General features: G+C 44.2%; 2 protein-coding genes, 3 non-coding genes and 3 pseudogenes across 7 annotated transcripts in view; 7 read left to right on the forward strand and 1 right to left on the reverse strand.

Annotated features, from left to right (window-relative positions):
• Positions 1-19,395, forward strand: part of LOC141094652 (uncharacterized) — an 803,576-nt gene that overhangs the window by 697,378 nt on the left and 86,803 nt on the right. The window lies entirely within an intron of this gene.
• Positions 1-19,395, reverse strand: part of LOC141094650 (uncharacterized) — a 68,067-nt gene that overhangs the window by 14,804 nt on the left and 33,868 nt on the right. For all 3 annotated transcript variants that reach the window (XM_073580480.1, XM_073580481.1, XM_073580482.1), the window contains one exon: positions 8,274-8,314. The gene's annotated coding sequence lies outside the window, so the exon portion shown is untranslated. The remainder of the gene's footprint in view (positions 1-8,273; positions 8,315-19,395) is intronic.
• On the forward strand, positions 2,037-2,225 carry LOC141094985 (U2 spliceosomal RNA). The gene has a single exon (XR_012233240.1). It is a non-coding gene; the product is annotated as a U2 spliceosomal RNA (small nuclear RNA).
• LOC141095014 (U2 spliceosomal RNA) lies at positions 8,440-8,641 on the forward strand (annotated as a pseudogene).
• LOC141095033 (U2 spliceosomal RNA) lies at positions 9,891-10,055 on the forward strand (annotated as a pseudogene).
• LOC141095002 (U2 spliceosomal RNA) lies at positions 10,570-10,751 on the forward strand. Its single transcript, XR_012233248.1, has one exon. It is a non-coding gene; the product is annotated as a U2 spliceosomal RNA (small nuclear RNA).
• Positions 10,796-10,917, forward strand: LOC141095028 (U2 spliceosomal RNA; annotated as a pseudogene).
• LOC141095087 (U2 spliceosomal RNA) lies at positions 16,380-16,574 on the forward strand. Its single transcript, XR_012233306.1, has one exon. It is a non-coding gene; the product is annotated as a U2 spliceosomal RNA (small nuclear RNA).

Genomic DNA, 19,395 nt, shown 5'->3' on the forward strand with positions numbered 1-19,395 from the left:
GACCACCGGCAGGCCGGCACAGCCCCCCGGCAGGCCGGTACAGACCCCCACAGGGTGCACAGACCACCGGCAGGCCGGCACAGCCCCCCGGCAGGCCGGTACAGACCCCGGGCAGTCCACACAGCCCCCGGCAGGCCGGCAGAGACCCCCAGAAGGCCCGAAATGACGGCGCATCATGATGCGCACACACCGCGCATCATGATGACGTCAGGCTGTCAATCAACTTTGAACTTCCGATTCCGATGCCGAATTCCGATATTGAAAAAATATCGGAAGTCGGTATCGGAATTCCGATACAGCAAGTATCGGCCGATACCCGATACTTGCGGTATCGGAATGCTCAACACTAGTCAGGACAAGGTGGTCAGAGGGATCTTTATTCCAGGTGGGGGTGGGCACCAAGTTAAAGCTCTTGGTTATATGGATGATATATCAGTGTATGGGACTAGCTCAGCATCTATTAACAGAGCAATTTTAATTACTGAAATTTTTAGTGCTGGATCTGGTTTTAAGTTACAGTAAATATTAATAAATGTGACTGCTTGACAATGGGCCAATGGGAATCAGACCCCCCTCGGATCCCTACACAAACAACTGGAATCAAGATTCTGGGCATCTTGTTTAATCCAGAAAATGATGGTAAAGAAAACTGGGATTTGGTACTAAATAAATTAAACCAAAAAATTTCCCTGTGGCAAATCCGTAAGCTGTCAATGGAGGGTAAGATTCTTGTAATTAAGATGGTCTTGCTTCCCATTATTCTGTACGCTGCTATGGTTTTTCCCCCAAACTCCATTTACTTAAAAAGGCTCATGAAACCCATGTTTTATTTCCTATGGGGATCCAAAATGGAGAAATTGAGGAGGGAGGTGGTTAGTAAAAATAAGAGGAATGGTGGCAAGGCGTTTCCCAACTTAAAACTGTTTATTTTTATAAAATTTTTCGTGTTTTGTTGCAAAAGTCTAAATAATGAAAGGGCCTTCTCATGTTTCCTGAGGTATGCAATGGGATTCATGTTTAGGAAGTTAAATTTCATCATGAATGTTAACTGCCCTTTTCTTTTGTCACCCCCGGAGCAATACAGGGCCCTGGAGAGCACCATTACAGAGTATGATTTAGCCCATGTGGATCACCAGTTTCTTTATGACCAACGGAAACTAACAATTATGTGTAAAGGTCATGAAGAGATGGAGGATGTATCTAATTTCTCCATCTCTAGATGCCGGCTAATATGGAACAACGTTGCCTACCTGGCTCTTAGTAACCCACAAAAGGATCTAGCCTGGCAGGTAGTTCACCAATGCCTCCCAACAAGAGATTTTCAGCACCATAGGGGGCTGGTGGCCAGTGCTAGATGCCCAAGAGATAGGTGTGCACCAGATGAGTCAGTGTTCCACCTAATGTGGGACTGCCCCTATGCGCAGGAGCTCTGGCAAATAGTGGGTACCCTACTGAAATGGATATGTGGGTTACAAACACTATCCTGCGATGTAATTATATATGGGATCATTAATTGCCCTACCATGAAGCAGGCACGAGTGGCATGGCTTAAGATTAATTGTTTTAAATAAGCTCTATGGAAGGTGAGAAACATATTACTATTTAAACGTGATTTTATTTCTGTAAATGATTGCATTGGACTGGCTCTGTGCGAAATGTATTCTTACTATTTGAGAGACTGTAATAAAATGGGAGTCAAAGAAGCAAAAAAGCTATGGTGTTTACAAATCTGGAATTCGTATTTACATATGTAAATTACATGCATATATTATTTTTTATGCTCTTAATTGTGTTTTAATCAGATTTGTTTTAAGCCATATTTTATGTAATTGGGGGATGACTATTTTATTCTGACAGAAATGTTTTCTTTCTGATGAATTGTAAAATAAGACTCAACAAATTAAAAGGATTCAGTTTTATATATGTATGTATTACACTCATTTTAAAGACTTAACTTGTTTTTAAAATCAGATTTTGTTTGTTTTATGTCATATTTTTATTCTAGTCTTTGTTGATTTGTTTGAATTTTATGATGTATGTCTGATTTTAATGAAGCTTATTTGAAATGTGATCTGTTCTTATCAGTTTAATATCTGATACGTCCCCTATCTGGGGACCATATATTAAATGGATTTTTAGAACAGGGAGATGGAAAAAGAGCTTGCTCTCTTCACTCCACACATCATCTCAGTATCGGCAGTCTCTCTGGGAATGGTGCACTCACTCTCTTAAGCGGTTTCCAAAGACAGATTGAATTGAAATCGGGATACACAAGTAGTGTTTTCAAAGCATTATTTGAATGCTTTTTTCAAATGTAGTTGCACTGCAATTAGTTTTTTTGGGTCCAAGTTGCACATTTCCAATTCCTTAGCCTTGATTTAACTTGACCAACTCTTCTACTACAGCAAGTGCTATTCACCTCTCTATGGAAGGCATTGCACTGTATTCAATCTGTCATTTAAATAACGATCTATCTTGGCCTTTTCTGCTTGGTAGGTACAGGTGTGATAAGCTGCAGTAATGTGTTTGGCTTTGGATAGCTACATTTCTGCACACCCACCTGCTTCAAGGCCTGCAGCCCCTTCTCCTCAGTACTTCCCCAGCCTTAATTCAAGCATTCAATTCCTACCACATCCCTCATGCAATGATATGTCATTTCATTTTTGAAACTTTGTCCCCCTCTTGTGGCCTTTCAACTTTGAAATTTACTGTTCAATTTTGAATGAATTCATATATGAATTAAATGGAAAAGCAACAATTTATCTGGCGAGTTATTTGAATGTTCGGCCTACGTCCACCTGTCTGACAGACGGTATTCTAGTGGCTTGTAGCAGCAGCAGCTAGGTGCGCTGCTTGTCTGCAGTAAATAGGATGTGTTCTATCCATGGAACATTATGATAGGATTCATTCCATAGATAGAACACAATGCTTGGATGTGTTCTATTCCTGGAACACTTTGGATCACTGGAACAATGGGAACACGTGTCACAATGGGCAGCCCAGAGTCTGTAGCAACTGTGCAGTAGTAGTCAGCTTCAGTCTGCTGAGGGAGCCTCAGCAGACAGGTGGGGGGGATGCTCGCTTGCTGGTTACAATATCTGGCACCAGGAGAGTTAAAGCAAGACCTTTCTTTTAGGGAGGGTAGAGGGGCGGTGTAGGAGCAGTGCTCCTCTGGCCTCTTTCCTAGTACGTTTGACCGTGAGGGGAGGGTGGTCTAACAAAAAAGGGGTTGGCCTATGCAAATTAAAAGCGCGTGGAGTATAATCCTGGGAAAACAAAAAAAATCAGCCGCTGCGCTTTTGTTATGCGCCCAGACTTGGTTTGAATGTCTTCCTCAGGGTTATGTCTGTGTCATTCTCCACAATGGGTGCCTGTCTTAAGCCCTGTGGCCTTGTAAGCGGCAAACCATTTCTGGTTATCGCTTCTCGGCCTTTTGGCTTCGATCTTAGTGTTGGAGTCAGAGGGCAGGTGGTGGTCACCAGATCTCTTACTCGGCCTGTCTTTTTAGACTGCTGCTATTGGGAAGGAAGGAAAGTGGTCTGCTTCGGCGTGGAAGGATTCTCAGTTGGTGGAGGATTTACTTCTGGTGACGGGAGATTCTGGATACGTTGGACGGAGCGGATCGAGCCTGGTCAAGTTTTTTTACAAACTTTGCTAGGTTTTTTTTGTGCTGTTGGAGGAAAATGGAGAATGAGGCGGAAGAATTTTTCCTGAAAGACACAATCCGATTCGTAGTGGAGAAGGATTACAGGCAAGTTAAGAACTTAAATTTCTTGCATTCAAGAATCTTTTCTTCCTTATTGAAGATCAACGATGAGGATTATTTTGTGTGCAGTCTTTTTCAAACAAAGGTGTGCATGACGTGACTCTTAACTCATTAAGTTTGTGTGAGAAGGTTCTTGCTCATTTTAGACAGGAGCAGCATGTAGAAGTGATGAGAGGTATCACCGCTTTGCTTCTGTTCCAGTTTGAGCAGAGAGTTCTCACCGTTCATATGTACAATCCTTTTGTTAGAGAAGATGTAAGGTTACATCTTATGAAGTTTTGTTCAGTTGTTTTAAGAAACGATGTTTAACTTCTTTTGGGGCTTGGAATGGCAAGAGATTGTACCAAGTCATCTTTAAAAAAGACCCCGATCAGGAGGGGGGTGTATTAATGCCCCCTACAACTGTCTTTATAAAACGGGACAGGGGTTTTTTTGTTTTTTTCTCATATGCCACCCTTTTGTAAAGCGTGCCAGAAGTATGGTCACGTGGTCGAAGATTGTGTTTTGTGTAAGGAATGCCTGAATCAAATGCATCAGATTGCTATGTGTCCAAGGCGGCGTAGAGGTGCTTCGGGGACTCGGGCTGAGGAAGTGGCAGAGATGGAAGTCCAGGAACAGTCTTCTCCTGGTGATGCTCCGCAGGAGGATGCGTCACGTCCATATATGAGCAACAGGGAGAAGAGCGAAGAAAAGAAGAAAGAAGAAGAAAGAAGAGAAGAAAGAAGAGAAGAAAGATGAGAAGAAAGATGAGAAGAAAGAAGATGAGAAGAAAGAAAATAAGAGAGAAGATAAGAATGAAGAAAGCAAAAGGGAAGAGGAGAAAGGAAGGGATGTAGAGAAAGAGGAGGCAGGAGGTGCAACAGTGGATTCTCCGGGGTGTAGCTCGGAGGAACCCAGTGGTGAGGCACCGCAGGCAGAGTCTCAGGTATCATCAAATATTCCCTGTGGTCAAGGAGAGATGGATTTAAGTAGAGAAACATTAAAAAGAATTACAGAGGAGAAAGAATCTGAGGAGGTGGAGGATGAGTGGGAAGAAGGCTCGGGGGAATTTTTCACCTTTTTTTGGGTCTTTATCCCCCTCTAGCGCTTCAGAGGACAAATCCTTAATAATTGACGAGAGGTATTTAGTGTCTGATGAGGGTGGGGGAAGCCCTGTGGTAAATGTTAAGAGATGATCACCATATGTTCCCTGAGTGTTCAGGGGTTAAACAATTTATATAAACGAACAACCTTATATGATTTTTTAAATAATGAAAAATATGATTTTGTTTTTTTACAGGAATGTAATTTGCAAAGGGAAATGAGTTATGAATTTTTACGTGGTATTTGGAAGGGTAATATGGTTTTTTCAGGAGGGAATGAATCAAAGAGTGATGGGGTAGGGTTCCTGTGTTCAAGAGAATGGGAGGTGGTGGGACATGAGGAAATTTATCCTGGCCGGATTCTAAGAGTAGATGTCAAGAAGGAAGGAAAGAAATGTCGTTGTTTTTGTATATATGCTAATGTTGAGATAAGTCAGAGGTTGCATCTCTTTGAAATCTTACAGCTTTTTTTTACCAGGTACGGATCCTGTTTTAATTGGGGGTTATTTTAACTGCCAATTGAAGAAAGAGCGGGATGGGTCTGTATCATATCTAAAAAGCATTATTTCCTCTTTTAATCTAAGGGATGTATGGGCTTTGGACGGGAGTAAGAAAGAGTTTGAGGTCACATGGTCGGCTAGAGGGTGTACATCCAGGATCGACCATTTTTTTATTTCCGATGCTTTTAAATGCTCTTCTTTTAAAACAAGTAGCAATCCCTTTTCTGATCATAAGTTTATTATATGTACGTTAAATTTAAATCCTTCTGTTAGGAAAAAATCTTCACATTGGAAGTTGGATACTTCTCTATTGCAAGGTGAAGGTTTTAAAGAAAAATTTAGGTTGTTTTACGAAAAGTTAAAAAATTGTAAGAGGGTTTTAAGTGTATTTTGGAATGGTGGGATTTTGTGAAGAGCAGGATTAAAAAATTTTTTATTAAGTTGGGTAAAAAAGAAGCTGAGGTAAAACAACATTTTTATAATTATTTAAATGCTAATCTACAATGTTTCCATGTTTTTAAGAACAATGGTATTGAAATGGATAAATTAATTAGTGAAACCAAAGAAAAGATTAATAAAGCCCTTAAAGAAAAAGGGAAAGAGATTATTTTTAACTCGAGAGTGAGAGTGCTGGAGGAGGATGAGAAGTGCACAAAATTCTTCTTTAAAAAAATTTGCGGGAAAAAAGATTATATTGAAGTTTTGGAGGGAGAGGCGAGTCCGGAAGGGAAGGCATCAAAAGCTAAAGCATTTTATGATGAACTATTTTCCCAGAAAAATGTTGATGCGTCATTGAAAAGTCATTTTTTAGGATGCCTTAATAAGTGTTTTAAAAAAGAAGGTAAAGATGTTTTAATGAAGGGTTTCACGAAGGAGGAAGTTTTTAATACAGTTAATACTTTACAAAATCAGAAAACACCAGTGGTAGACGGCCTCCCAGTTGAATTTTATAAAGTTGTATGGGATATTATTGGAGAAGATTTTTATGAGGTTTTTTTAAAAATAGAGTCTTCTTTTAATATTCCTAAGTCATGGGAGGAGGGTCTTATCTTTTATTACATAAGAAAGGGGATAAAGAGCAGATAAAAAATTGGCGACCCATCACATTGTTAAATACTGATTATAAAATATATGCTAAATTGCTGGCCAATAGATTAAAAAAAATAATTGTGTCAGTAATTGAGGTGGATCAGTCATGTGCAGTCCCAAATCGTAAGATCAGCGATTCTTTAATTCTTTTAAGAGATATCATATGGGACGTGGCCGATAGGAGGCAAAAGCTGGCACTGGTATCGTTGGACTTTGAGAAGGCATATGATAGGGTGTCACATGAGTTTTTATTTGCAGTATTGGAAAAAATGGGATGTCCTGGAGTTTTTATCAATCGTATCAAATGTTTATATAATTTATGTTTTAGCCGGATTTCAGTTAATGGGATCTTATCGGGAAATATTAGCATTGACTGTGGGGTAAAGCAGGGGTGCCCTTTGTCACCAATTCTTTTTATTTGTGCTATAGAGCCCCTTTTATCCGCTTTTAGGAAGGACAAAGTGATTAATGTTTTTTTTATTCCTGGCAGCAACAAAGAGCATGTAAAAGTGATAGCTTACATGGATGATGTAACGGTGTTAGTACAAGATCTTAGAAGTCTTAACAGAGTGATAAGAACAGTGGAATGGTTTGGTGGGGCATCTGGTTTTAAAATAAATTTGGAAAAATCGGGTGTTGTAACCATGGGTAACTTTGTTTTTGATGGTAATTGCAAACTTATGAGACTGAGATAAAAGTTTTAGGGGTGTTTTTTACGGAGTCATGTGGGAATGTGAAGAATTGGGAGTCACTGCTTGAAAGGGTAAGGAAAAAGATTATCTTTTGGAATCTAAGAAATTTGACGTTGGAGGGGAAGATCTTAATAATAAAACAGGTTTTACTTCCAATAATCTTATATGTGTCAACTATTTTTATACCACCAGTCAATATTATGAGAAAAATTATTAAATTATGCTTTAACTTTTTGTGGAAATCAAAAATGGAGAGATTAAAAAGGGATGAGTTATATAAGTCAAAAAGGAAAGGAGGGAAAAGTTTCCCAAACATTAGGGAATTTTTATATGCAAAATACCTGGCTAATTGCATATGCACTTTATTAGGTCCCGATTCTAGGTTAAAATCTTTTACAATTTACAACATGGGTTTCTTTATAAGAAGTTATAGGTGGCTTAATATACACTTAAATAGGCCATATAGATTTTTGCCATCTGGAAATTATGTGGTTTTGGAGAATATTTTAAGGGAGTATGATTTGAGAAAGGTGGATGTGAACATTCTGAGGAACCATAAGAAGATTTTAAAAATACTGGAGGGGAGAGTGATTGTAAACCCAGTGGATCACTTCTCTTCTAGTATTGTTGACAGGATCTGGTCAAATGTGAACCCAAATTACTTATGCAATGAACACAAAGATTTGCTATGGTGTTGTATTAAAGACTGTTTGCCAACCAGGGAATTTCAGCACAGGAGGAGTCTGGTGAGATTCGAGAAATGTTCCAGAAGGAAATGTACAGCCCCAAAAACTCCCTTACATATATTTTGGAATTGCAAGTTTGCACAATCTGTATGGCATAAAATGTGTACTCTAATTAAGGTTTTAAGTAATATGAACTTTTTAGATTTTAACATTATTTTTTATGGAATAGGGATAAAGGAAAACGTTTTTAAGGTAGCATGGATAATTTTAACATGTTTAAAAATGGCACTTTGGAAAGTTCGAAACATTATACTTTTTCAACATGAGGAGGTGTCGGTGGAACTGTGTGTGAAATAATGTTTTAGTTATATGTATTTATATTTCTGGAGAGATAAAATGCTATTTGGCGAAAGGAAAGCGAATGTGATATGGAAACCCAAAGATTGGAACATGCTTACCTTATGAAGTTATTTCTTTTTTTTTTAAATATTGTAACCCCCTGCAAAAGAAAATATATTTATCCCTAAAAAATGTAACACAGCAAATAACAAAAGAATGTATGTAATAGAAGTTAAAATCAAAAGATGATAAATATCAGATGTACACAATGATGGATATACGAGTTTTCCTGTTTTGGAGACTTTTGTAATCTGAGTGTAAAAAAAAAAAAAATCTGTTCTTATCAGTTTAATATCGGATACGTCCCCTATCTGGGGACCATATATTAAATGGATTTTTAGAACAGGGAGATGGAAAAAGAGCTTGCTCACTTCAATCCATGCATCATCTCAGTATCAGCAGTCTCTCTGGGAGTGGTGCACTCACTCTCAAGCGGTTTCCAAAGACAGATTGAATTGAATCGGGATACACAAGTAGTGTTTTCAAAGCATTATTTGAATGATTTTTTCAAATGTAGTTGCTCTGTAATTAGTTTTTCTTGGTCCAAGTTGCATATTTCCAAATCCTTAGCCTTGATTTAACTTGACCAACTCTTCTACTACTACTACTACTACTACTACTACTACTACTACTACTACTACTACTACTACAGCAATTGTTATTCACCTCTATATGGAAGGCATTGCACTGTATTCAATCTGGCATTTAAATAACGATCTATCTTGGCCTTTTCTGCTTGGTAGGTACAGGTGTGATAAGCTGCAGTAAAGTGTTTGGCTTTGGATAGCTACATTTCTGCACACCCACCTGCTACAAGGCCTGCAGTCCCTTCCCCTCAGTACTTCCCCAGCCTTAATTCAAGCATTCAATTCCTACCACATCCCTCATGCAATGATATGTCATTTCATTTTTGAAACATTGTCCCCCTCTTGTGGCCTTTCAACTTTGAAATTTACTGTTCAATTTTGAATTAATTCATATATGAATTAAATGGAAAAGCAACAATTTATCTGGCGAGTTATTTGAATGTTCGGCCTAGGTCCACCTGTCTGACAGACGGTATTCTAGTGGCTTGTAGCAGCAGCAGCTAGGTACGCTGCTTGCCTGCAGTAAATAGGATGTGTTCCATCCATGAAACACTATGATAGGATTCATTCCATTCATAGAACACAATGGTTGGATGAGTTCTATTCCTGGAACACTTTGGATCACTGGAACAATGGGAACACGTGTCACAATGGGCAGCCCAGAGTCTGTAGCAGCTGCGCAGTAGTAGTCAGCTTCAGTCTGCTGAGGGAGCCTCAGCAGACAGGTGGGGGGGATGCTCGCTCGCTTGCTGGTTACAATATCTGGCACCAGGAGAGTTAAAGCAAGACCTTTCTTTTAGGGAGGGTAGAGGGGCGGTGTAGGAGCAGTGCTCCTCTGGCCTCTTTCCTAGTACTGAAGCGTGTTTGACCGTGAGGGGAGGGTGGCCTAGCAAAAAAGGGGTTGGCCTATGCAAATTAAAAGTGCATGGAGTGGAATCCTGGGAAAACAAAAAAAATCAGCCGCTGCGCTTTTGTTATGCGCCCAGACTTGGTTTGAATGTCTTCCTCAGGGTAGTGTCTTTGTCATTCTCCACAATGGGTGCCTGTCTTGAGCCCTGTGGCCTTGCAAGCGGCAAACCATTTCTGGTTATCGCTTCTCGGCCTGTTGGCTAAGATCAAGTGTAGTATCGGCCTTTTGGCTAAGATCAAGTGTAGTATCTTTCGAAAAGGTGGCCTGCTCCTACCATCCTAGTACATTGATACACTAATACACACTGGGTTGTTGCGCTTGCTAGTGCATCAGGTGGTTCGTATATCCATCTGGTGGAAACCATGGCCCCCAGGATCAAAGTCACTGGGCTGAGTAAGTGTGAGGGCTTATGGTGCAATGTACCCCAGGAGTGGCAACCTGGTGGGGGTCTGAGCTTGCTTGGAGTGGAAACCGGGCAAGTCTTGTACTCCGTAGCATGCCGCACCTAGCCTTTCATGCTTTCTTGAGCTCCCACCCCTGTTCCTGGCCTTAGGGTTAGGAAGGGGAATTTTTATAAACCAGGTCGAAGGTTCGGTCAGCTGAGAAATCAACATGAAACAGGTCTCGCAGCTCCACTAGAGTGAGAGTCTAGTTGGATGCTGGGAGCACGACAAACGGCTCTCCCCCGGCCTTGGCTAGGGAGAGCATAGAAGATCCCTGACCCTCGCTGTGGCCTTCTGGCTCGGAGGGACGGGGTGGGTTTATTGGGGATCCTCTCCTCCGGGAAGGATCCACATGAATCCTCGCCTTGTGCGCTGTTTTTGTGTGACTTCGGTCACATTTTTCAGTGCCTTGGATGTTGCTTCTAAATACAAAAAAAAAAAAATCTTTTCTTATCAGTTTAATATCTGATACGTCCCCTATCTGGGGACCATATATTAAATGGATTTTTAGAACAGGGAGATGGAAAAAGAGCTTGCTCACTTCACTCCACGCATCATCTCAGTATCGGCAGTCTCTCTGGGAATGGTGCACTCACTCTCTTAAGCCCTGTGGCCTTGCAAGCGGCAAACCATTTCTGGTTATCGCTTCTCGCCCTTTTGGCTAAGATCAAGTGTAGTATCTGTTCTTATCAGAACACAGAGCTACGATCTACACTTGACGAGGACGATCGAACTCGAAGGAGAAGAGCTGCGGAGACCTGCTGACATCGGAAGGAGGAGAGATTGGATTTCGGCTGGAGGATTAAGCTCTACAGGAAAAGACTTGGAGAAGAATCGTGCTGTCCTGAGGAATCTTCGAGGAAAGAAAACAGCGATACAAAAACCTTTCCGGGAATTTGTCCAGAAGGAGACGGGAGAAGAATCTACACAGCTCCAAACCCCCTGGGAAAGAGTTCCAGATCCGGCTCCAAGTACCACCTGCAGGAGGAACCATGGCAAGCTCGGGGAACAAAGCCGGAAAGAGCTTGGAACAAGGGACCACCAGGAGTGCCCAGTGAGCCCAGAAGCCCCACCAGGAAGCTCCAACCCTGGAGCCCTGGACGAGGCAGACAGTAGCCCTGAAGCTCAAGGAAGTGGATGGTAGGGTGCCGGAAATGTCCTCGGACGTGTTCAGCCAGAAGATGCTGCTGGATCGAGGCTTCTCCAGGTCAGAAACCCTCTGTGTCCAGACATTCTTGACGGGGATCTTCTTCGTCACCTTTGCCACGGTGAATGCCTGCAGGAGATTCTGGGAAATGGTAAGTGCAGGAGGCCCGGATCCAGCCCTCTCTGCCTTTTCAGGTAGCTGCCCTATCAAGAGGGACGAGAGGAGGATTACTGTCTCAATGCGCAACCCGCATACCCCAGGCAAGGACATCTGCACCTTACTGAGACGTTTCTGTTCAGTTGTGGCAGAACCAACCCACATCCTGAATGGCTGCGGCTTCTGGACAGGTAAGTGGTCAGTGACTGTCAGACTTCACAGGGACCCGGCTTACTCGGATAGACTTCAGCACCTTCCCCCAACATTCTCCCTGGGCAACTCCTACGGCCTCATTTACTACCCGGATATGCCACGCAACTGCAGGAGATGTGGCAAGTATGGGCACGCAATGAAGGACTGCAAGAAGGATGCCTGTAGGACTTGTCGGGTGACGGGACACAGCTCTAAGGACTGCCCGAGGAAGACGACCTGCAACCTGTGTGGACTGGCAGATCATATGTACAAAGACTGCCCCAAGCGAGAGAGATCCTGGGCATTTGTGGTTGCAGCAACCCATGCTTCGGGGGCCAGGGCCCCGACAACCCAGCCTGCAGTGACCAAGGCCGTGACGACCAAGGCCCCAGTGACCAAGGCCCAAACGACCAAGGCCAAAACAGGCAAGAGGTCAGCAACCAAACCCCCAGCTGTGGTCCTAGCAGCTCCAAAGCCCACGGACAAGAAAACACCGAAGGAAGGTAAGAAAACTGCCACCCCTCCCCTAACCCTCCCACCTGTCACCCCCATCCCACCCCTCCCCACCCCAACCACCCCTACTGAGGATTCCACTTCCACTTCCTTTCCCTACTCCTCAGCAGGTGTCCTATCCCCTGCCCCGGCAGCCACTCTACCCCCAGACCATGGTTGAGGTGGATCTAACATTCTCTCCAGCTGCCTCAACCTCCTATGAGGAGAATTTCCCCCCCCTTGCCTCTCTAGGTCCAACCCGGGGAAAGAGGAAAATTGAGATCAGCCCCACTGCTGCAACCACCAAAAAGATGATCATCGGTTACAAGGGGGAGGAGGAAGACCCCCTCCCTGAACCAGAAGAGATGGAGCACATGGTTGAAACCCTGGTGGCTGACCCAGAGGAGGCTGGTGGTCTCCGAGCTAGAAGCCACGCTGCTCGATCACATGGAAGAACAGGGCCTGCTGGAGATCCCAGTACCGGCGGAAGTCATAGAAGGGGACCCACCCGACGAGAGTGGTAACTAAGGTGTATCGCATGCACTAGCTTTTCCCCTTTTTTCCCCCTAAATGATGGCTAACATCAACTTATTTTCCATTAATGTTAGGAGTATCAGGGACAAGTTCAGACGTCAGACTGTTTACGCCTTTTTTACAGCTCAGTTGTGTGATGTCTATATGTTACAGGAATGCTCCCTTCCCTCTTCTAGGTCCTTCAAACATCTGGCGAGGGAGTGGACCCATGGCCCGTCCTACTGGTCTGGAGGGGGTGACTGAAAGTCTGCAGTGGTCGCCATCCTTTTCAGGGGGGGTGCCATCACACTTGAGTCCTTCCAGGAGCTCGTCTGTGGCAGGCTTCTTGTTGTGGACGGCAACTGGGGGGGAGAACCTGTCAGGTTCATCAACTTGTATGCATCCCCCCTGAAGAATGAGCGCTTGGAGCTTTTCCAGGCCTTGCGGCTTCAGCTTGCCACCACCAGGACCTTAGTGATGGCCGGGGATTTCAACTGCCCTATCGAAGAGGACGGTCGTAGATCTGACACATCTGCCAAGTTGGACATCACGTCCAAGCTGCTCATCGAGATGGTGACCGAAGCCTGTCTTGAGGATGTGGTGGGATCTATGGGGAGAGGCTCGGCGAACTACTTGTGGAGCCGACCCGATGGCTCACTCCGTTCCAGGATCGACTTTGTGTTCACCTCTCGAGCAGTCAGGCAGAGTAGGCACTCTATGGTCCCCTGCTTCTTCTCTGACCACAGAGCCATTCACTTACAGGGTGCCCTCGGCCATGGCTTTCCACCTGGCCCAGACTCCTGGAAGTTGAATTGCGCTCTGCTGGCCCAGGCTGAGGTTGTGGAGGAGCTCAGAGCTGCCTACGCAACGTGGAGGTCCTACAAGGGTAGCTTCCAAACGGTTTGCGACTGGTGGGAATATGTTAAACTCGAGTTTCGCTATTTTTTTCAGGCCAAGAGTCAACAACAGGCACGTGAGAAGAAGAGGGACTTCAGAGGGCTGCAGCGACAACTGCGGTCACTGCAGGACCTTCTTCACTGCGGCTGGGACGTGAGAGAGGAGCTGGAGGAAGCCAAGAGGAGCCTAAAAAGGCACTTTGAGGAGGAGTCCAAGCGAATCATCTTCCGCTCCAAGGTGGAGAACCTGGAGAAGGGTGAGATATGCAGCTCATTCTTTTTCAGAAAACTCCACGCCGGCCACACGTCCCTGAATGAGCTGCGAGATGAGAGAGGAAACATACGACATGGGAAGGAGGACGTGATGAGGGTCGTCAGCGACTTCTACAGCGATCTCTACTCCCACAAGACTATGGATCCCAATGCTGCTGATAGGTTCCTGTCAGGTATCACTAACCATCTTGACTCTACAGGTGCGGCAGCCATGGACAAGCCTCTGACGGTGGGCGAATTGCTCTCTGCCGCTAAATCCTTTAGGACCGGCAGGACCCCGGGCAGTGATGGACTCCCAGCAGAGCTCTATGTAGCGCTGGGGGACCTCATCTGCTCGGACCTGTTGGAACTGTATGAGGAGATGGTGGTGGAGGGTAGAATGCCTCCGTCATTGAGGGAAGGAATGGTCACGATCCTGTACAAGCGGAAAGGGGAGAGGTGCGACCTGAAGAATTGGCGTCCCATCACTCTGCTTAATGTGGACTACAAGATCCTGGCCAAGACGATGGCGACAAGACTGAAGACGGTCATCGGACAGATCATCCACCCGGACCAGACCTGCGGCATCCCCGGACGTCGCATCGCAGACAGCCTTGCTCTTGTGCGGGACACGGTCGAGTACATCAAGGTCCGCCGCGCACATGCGGCCCTGGTCTCCTTGGATCAGGAAAAGGCCTTCGATCGGGTCTCCCACCAGTTCATGGGCAGAGCTCTGCACCGGTTAGGTTTGGGTAACAGGTTTTGTTCGTATGTCCGTCTAATGTATTTTGATATTCACAGCTCGGTGTTGGTGAACGGCTGGAAGTCTAACCCCTTTCCTGTCCTCTGTGGGGTCAGACAAGGCTGTCCTCTTTCACCTCTTCTTTTTGTTTGTGCTATAGAACTCTTTGCAGAGGCTATCCGGCAGAACGGAGAGATCAGAGGGATTACCGCACCGGGTCCGGAACGACATGAAGTCAAATGCTCGCTCTACATGGATGACATCACCGTCTTCTGCGCTGACCGTGGCTCAGTTGACACCCTCATTCAGACGTGTGAGATGTTCGGTCAAGCTTCAGGGGCCAAAGTCACCTGTGGGAAGTCGGAAACCATGCTCTTCGGGGATTTGCAACTGGCCTCCTCTGCCCCCTTCCCCTTCAACATCCAGCCAGATTTCATCAAAGTTCTTGGAGTCTGGTTCGGAAAGGAAGGTGCGGCCCTCAAGTCTTGGCAAGAACGCTTGGCAAAGGTTAACCAACGCATCGGCCTCTGGAACCTCAGACACCTCACTTTTGAGGGTAAGGTGCTGGTCCTGTGTAATGAAGTACTGCCCGTGCTGCAGTACACAGCCCAGGCCTGGCCCTCCCATGTCACCGTTTGCAGGGCTATTACCAGGACAGTGTTTCACTTTGCTGGGGTTCCAAGATGGACAGAGTCCAGCGGGCCGTCATGTACAAGGAGCCTCGCAAGGGTGGGAAGGGAATACCAGATATCCCCACTCTACTGCGGTCCTCCTTTGTCTGTGACTGTGTTCGTCGGACCCTGCAAGTCATGAGAGGCTCTGCGGGCAGGTCCATGTCTCGCTTCTTCCTGCTTCCTCTTTGGAGGCGGCTCGGCTGGGACAAGTGGGACAGCTCCTACCCCTACAACTGGACGACGCCATGGTTCTACGGAGACGTTGGTCGGTTCGTGGGGGAACACCAACTGGAGGAACTGAAGCCCGATCTGTGGAAGCCCAAAACTATCCACAAACTGATCAGAGCCAAGGATGATGTTGAGAACATCACAGGACTCCACCAGGACACGCTGGACACTGTATGGACAAATGTGGCGTCCAATAGGCTGACCAACGGGCACAAGGACTTGTCGTGGATGGCGATTCAGGGCGGGCTGCCCGTCCGGTCATTCATGCACGCCCGGAACCTGTGTAAGACTCGGTACTGCCCAAGGTGCCCTTCATAGAAGAAACATCTTTGCACACATTTTGGGATTGCCGGTTTGCACAGCGCCTGTTGACTGCCCTAGAAGATGTCTTGAGGAACTCTGTCCCCAGGGAAAGCCTATCACACCATTCTGTGCTTTATGGCCTCTTCCCGGGGGTTCATACAGTCGGAGCCATCCAGGAGTCTTGGCGCCTTATGAACTGCTTCAAAGACACTATTTGGGTCGCCAGGAACCGGCTCATCTTGAGGAGGGAGAGGATGTCCACCCAGGACTGCTGCAGGCTGATCCACAGCCTGCTCAGAGACTACTCCATCGCCGACGGTCCAGAGGATGAGGATGAGGACAAGGACTAGACCCCCTTTCCTCCCCCACTTTCCCCATATGTATCTAGTCTTTCAATAAAGCTTCGGGCCTGTGATCTCCCCCTCCCTACCCCCTTTTTCCCATCCCCCTCCACCTATCACAGGTCGTCGTCCTGTTCTTGATAACATGTTTTTTTGTTTCCAGCTTGAGTGTTTTTTGCGTAGCATAGGAGTTTGATGTATAGGTAGTGTGTCATATTCTTATGCATTGTATAAATGATGTAGAATTACGTGTGTACCGGGCTGCGGCACGGTACTCGATTGTTAACTTATTTTTTTTGGAATGCATGATAATAAGAGTTTAAATCAAAAATCTGTTCTTATCAGTTTAATATCTGATACGTCCCCTATCTGGGGACCATATATTAAATGGATTTTTAGAACAGGGAGATGGAAAAAGAGCTTGCTCACTTCACTCCACGTATCAGCCCAGTATGGCAGTTTCTCTGGGAATGGTGCACTCACTCTCTTAAGCGGTTTCCAAAAACAGATTGAATTGAAATCGGGATAAGCAAGTAGTGTTTTCAAAGCATGATTTGAATGCTTTTTTCAAATGTAGTTGCTCTGCAATTAGTTTTTCTTGGTCCAAGTTGCACATTTCCAATTCCTTAGCCTTGATTTAACTTGACCAACTCTTCTACTACAGCAAGTGCTATTCACCTCTATATGTAAGGCATTGCACTTTATTCAATCTGTCATTTAAATAACGATCTATCTTGGCCTTTTCTGCTTGGTAGGTACAGGTGTGATAAGCTGCAGTAATGTGTTTGGCTTTGGATAGCTACATTTCTGCACACCCACCTGCTACAAGGCCTGCAGCCCCTTCGCCTCAGTACTTCCCCAGCCTTAATTCAAGCATTCAATTCTTACCACATCCCTCATGCAATGATATGTCGTTTCATTTTTGAAACATTATCCCCCTCTTGCGGCCTTTCAACTTTGAAATTTACTGTTCAATTTTGAATTAATTCATATATGAATTAAATGGAAAAGCAACAATTTATCTGGCGAGTTATTTGAATGTTCGGCCTACGTCCACCTGTCTGACAGACGGTATTCTAGTGGCTTGTAGCAGCAGCAACTAGGTGCGCTGCTTGCCTGCAGTAAATAGGATGTAACAAACACAAAGAAGAAGATAGGCCATAAAAGGGGGATCACCACAAACCAGGAAATAGCGTTTAGAAGCAAATTTTATTGGACATGAGTAAACCAACACAAACATTTAAAAACATTTAAAAGTCATCCATGTGACATAACTATAGCAACCCTAGGCTCATAATAGAGCCTGCAACCTATTGCAATACTCCAAATGAGATTGTGCAAGTGTCAGCCAAATGATCATAGTAACAGCATACCAAATAGTGGTTAAATATAAGATGCCCTGCCAAGGATACAAAAACCATATACAGTCATATGTTAAAGTTTGGGCACCCCTATTAATGTTAACCTTTTTTCTTTATAACAATTTTGGTTTTTGCAACAGCTATTTCAGTTTCATATATCTAATAACTGATGGACTCAGTTATATTTCTGGATTCAAATGAGGTTTATTGTGCTAACAGAAAATGTGCAATCTGCATTTAAACAAAATTTGACCGGTGCATAAGTATGGGCACCCTTATCATTTTCTTGATTTGAACACTCCTACTTTTTACTGACTTCCTGAAGCACTAAATTGGTTTTGTAGCCTCATTGAGCTTTGAACTTCATAGCCAGGTGTATCAAATCATGAGAAAAGGTATTTAAGGTGGCCACTTGCAAGTAGTTCTCCTATTTGATTCTCCTATGAAGAGTGGCATCATGGGCTCCTCAAAACAACTCTCAAATGATCTGAAAACAAAGATTATTCAACATAGCTTTTCAGGGGAAGGATACAAAAAGTTGTCTCAGAGATTTAACCTGTCAGTTTCCACTGTGAGGAACATAGTAAGGAAATGGAAGAACACAGGTACAGTTCTTGTTAAGCCCAGAAGTGGCAGGCCAAGAAAAATATCAGAAAGGCAGAGAAGAAGAATGGTGAGAACAGTCAAGGACAATCCACAGACCACCTCCAAAGACCTGCAGCATCATCTTGCTGCAGATGGTGTCACTGTGCATCGGTCAACAATACAGCGCACTTTGCACAAGGAGAAGCTGTATGGGAGAGTGATGCGAAAGAAGCCGTTTCTGCAAGCACGCCACAAACAGAGTCGCCTGAGGTATGCAAAAGCACATTTGGACAAGCCAGTTACATTTTGGAAGAAGGTCCTGTGGACTGATGAAACAAAGATTGAGTTGTTTGGTCATACAAAAAGGCGTTATGCATGGAGGCTAAAAAACACAGCATTCCAAGAAAAACACTTGATACCCACAGTAAAATTTGGTGGAGGTTCCATCATGCTTTGGGGCTGTGTGACCAATGCTGGCACCGGGAATCTTGTTAAAGTTGAGGGTCACATGGATTCAACTCGGTATCAGCAGATTCTTGACAATAATGTGCAAGAATCAGTGACGAAGTTGAAGTTACGCAGGGGATGGATATTTCAGGAAGACAATGATCCAAAACACAGCTCCAAATCTACTCAGGCATTCATGCAGAGGAACAATTACAATGTTCTGGAATGGCTATCCCAGTCCCCAGACCTGAATATCATTGAACATCTGTGGGATGATTTGAAGCGGGCTGTCCATGCTCAGCAACCGTCAAACTTAACTGAACTGGAATTGTTTTGTAAACAGGAATGGTCACAAATACCTTCATCCAGGATCCAGGAACTCATTAATAGCTACAGGAAGCGACTAGAGGTTGTTATTTTTGCAAAAGGAGGATCTACGAAATATTAATGTCACTTTTATGTTGAGGTGCCCATACTTTTGCACCGGTCAAATTTTGTTAAAATGCAGATTGCACATTTTCTGTTAGTACAATAAACCTCACTTGAATCCAGAAATATAACTGAGTCCATCAGTTATTAGATATATGAAACTGAAACAGCTGTTGCAAAAACCAAAATTGTTATAAAGAAAAAAGGTTAACATTAATAGGGGTGCCCAAACTTTAACATATGACTATTATATCTAATCTGAACCTCTGAACCCTGCAAGGCAAAAATAAGCAAGATGACAAATAATTGCAAGAGCCATGCACAATAAAAAATATATAAGCAGTGACCAAATTGAGAAATGAATCACTGAGATCACAAAGATACATACAGATGAAGTGCATACAGGTTCAGGGACGAGGTCATGATAGTTAGTTAGTTACCACTAGGATAGCTGTTCAAATATGCAGGTATTAAAACCACAGG

The sequence above is a fragment of the Dendrobates tinctorius genome, unplaced genomic scaffold (assembly GCF_039654945.1).
Source record: "Dendrobates tinctorius isolate UK_male_01 unplaced genomic scaffold, ASM3965494v1 ptg000065l, whole genome shotgun sequence".
NCBI classification, from domain to species: domain Eukaryota; kingdom Metazoa; phylum Chordata; class Amphibia; order Anura; family Dendrobatidae; genus Dendrobates; species Dendrobates tinctorius.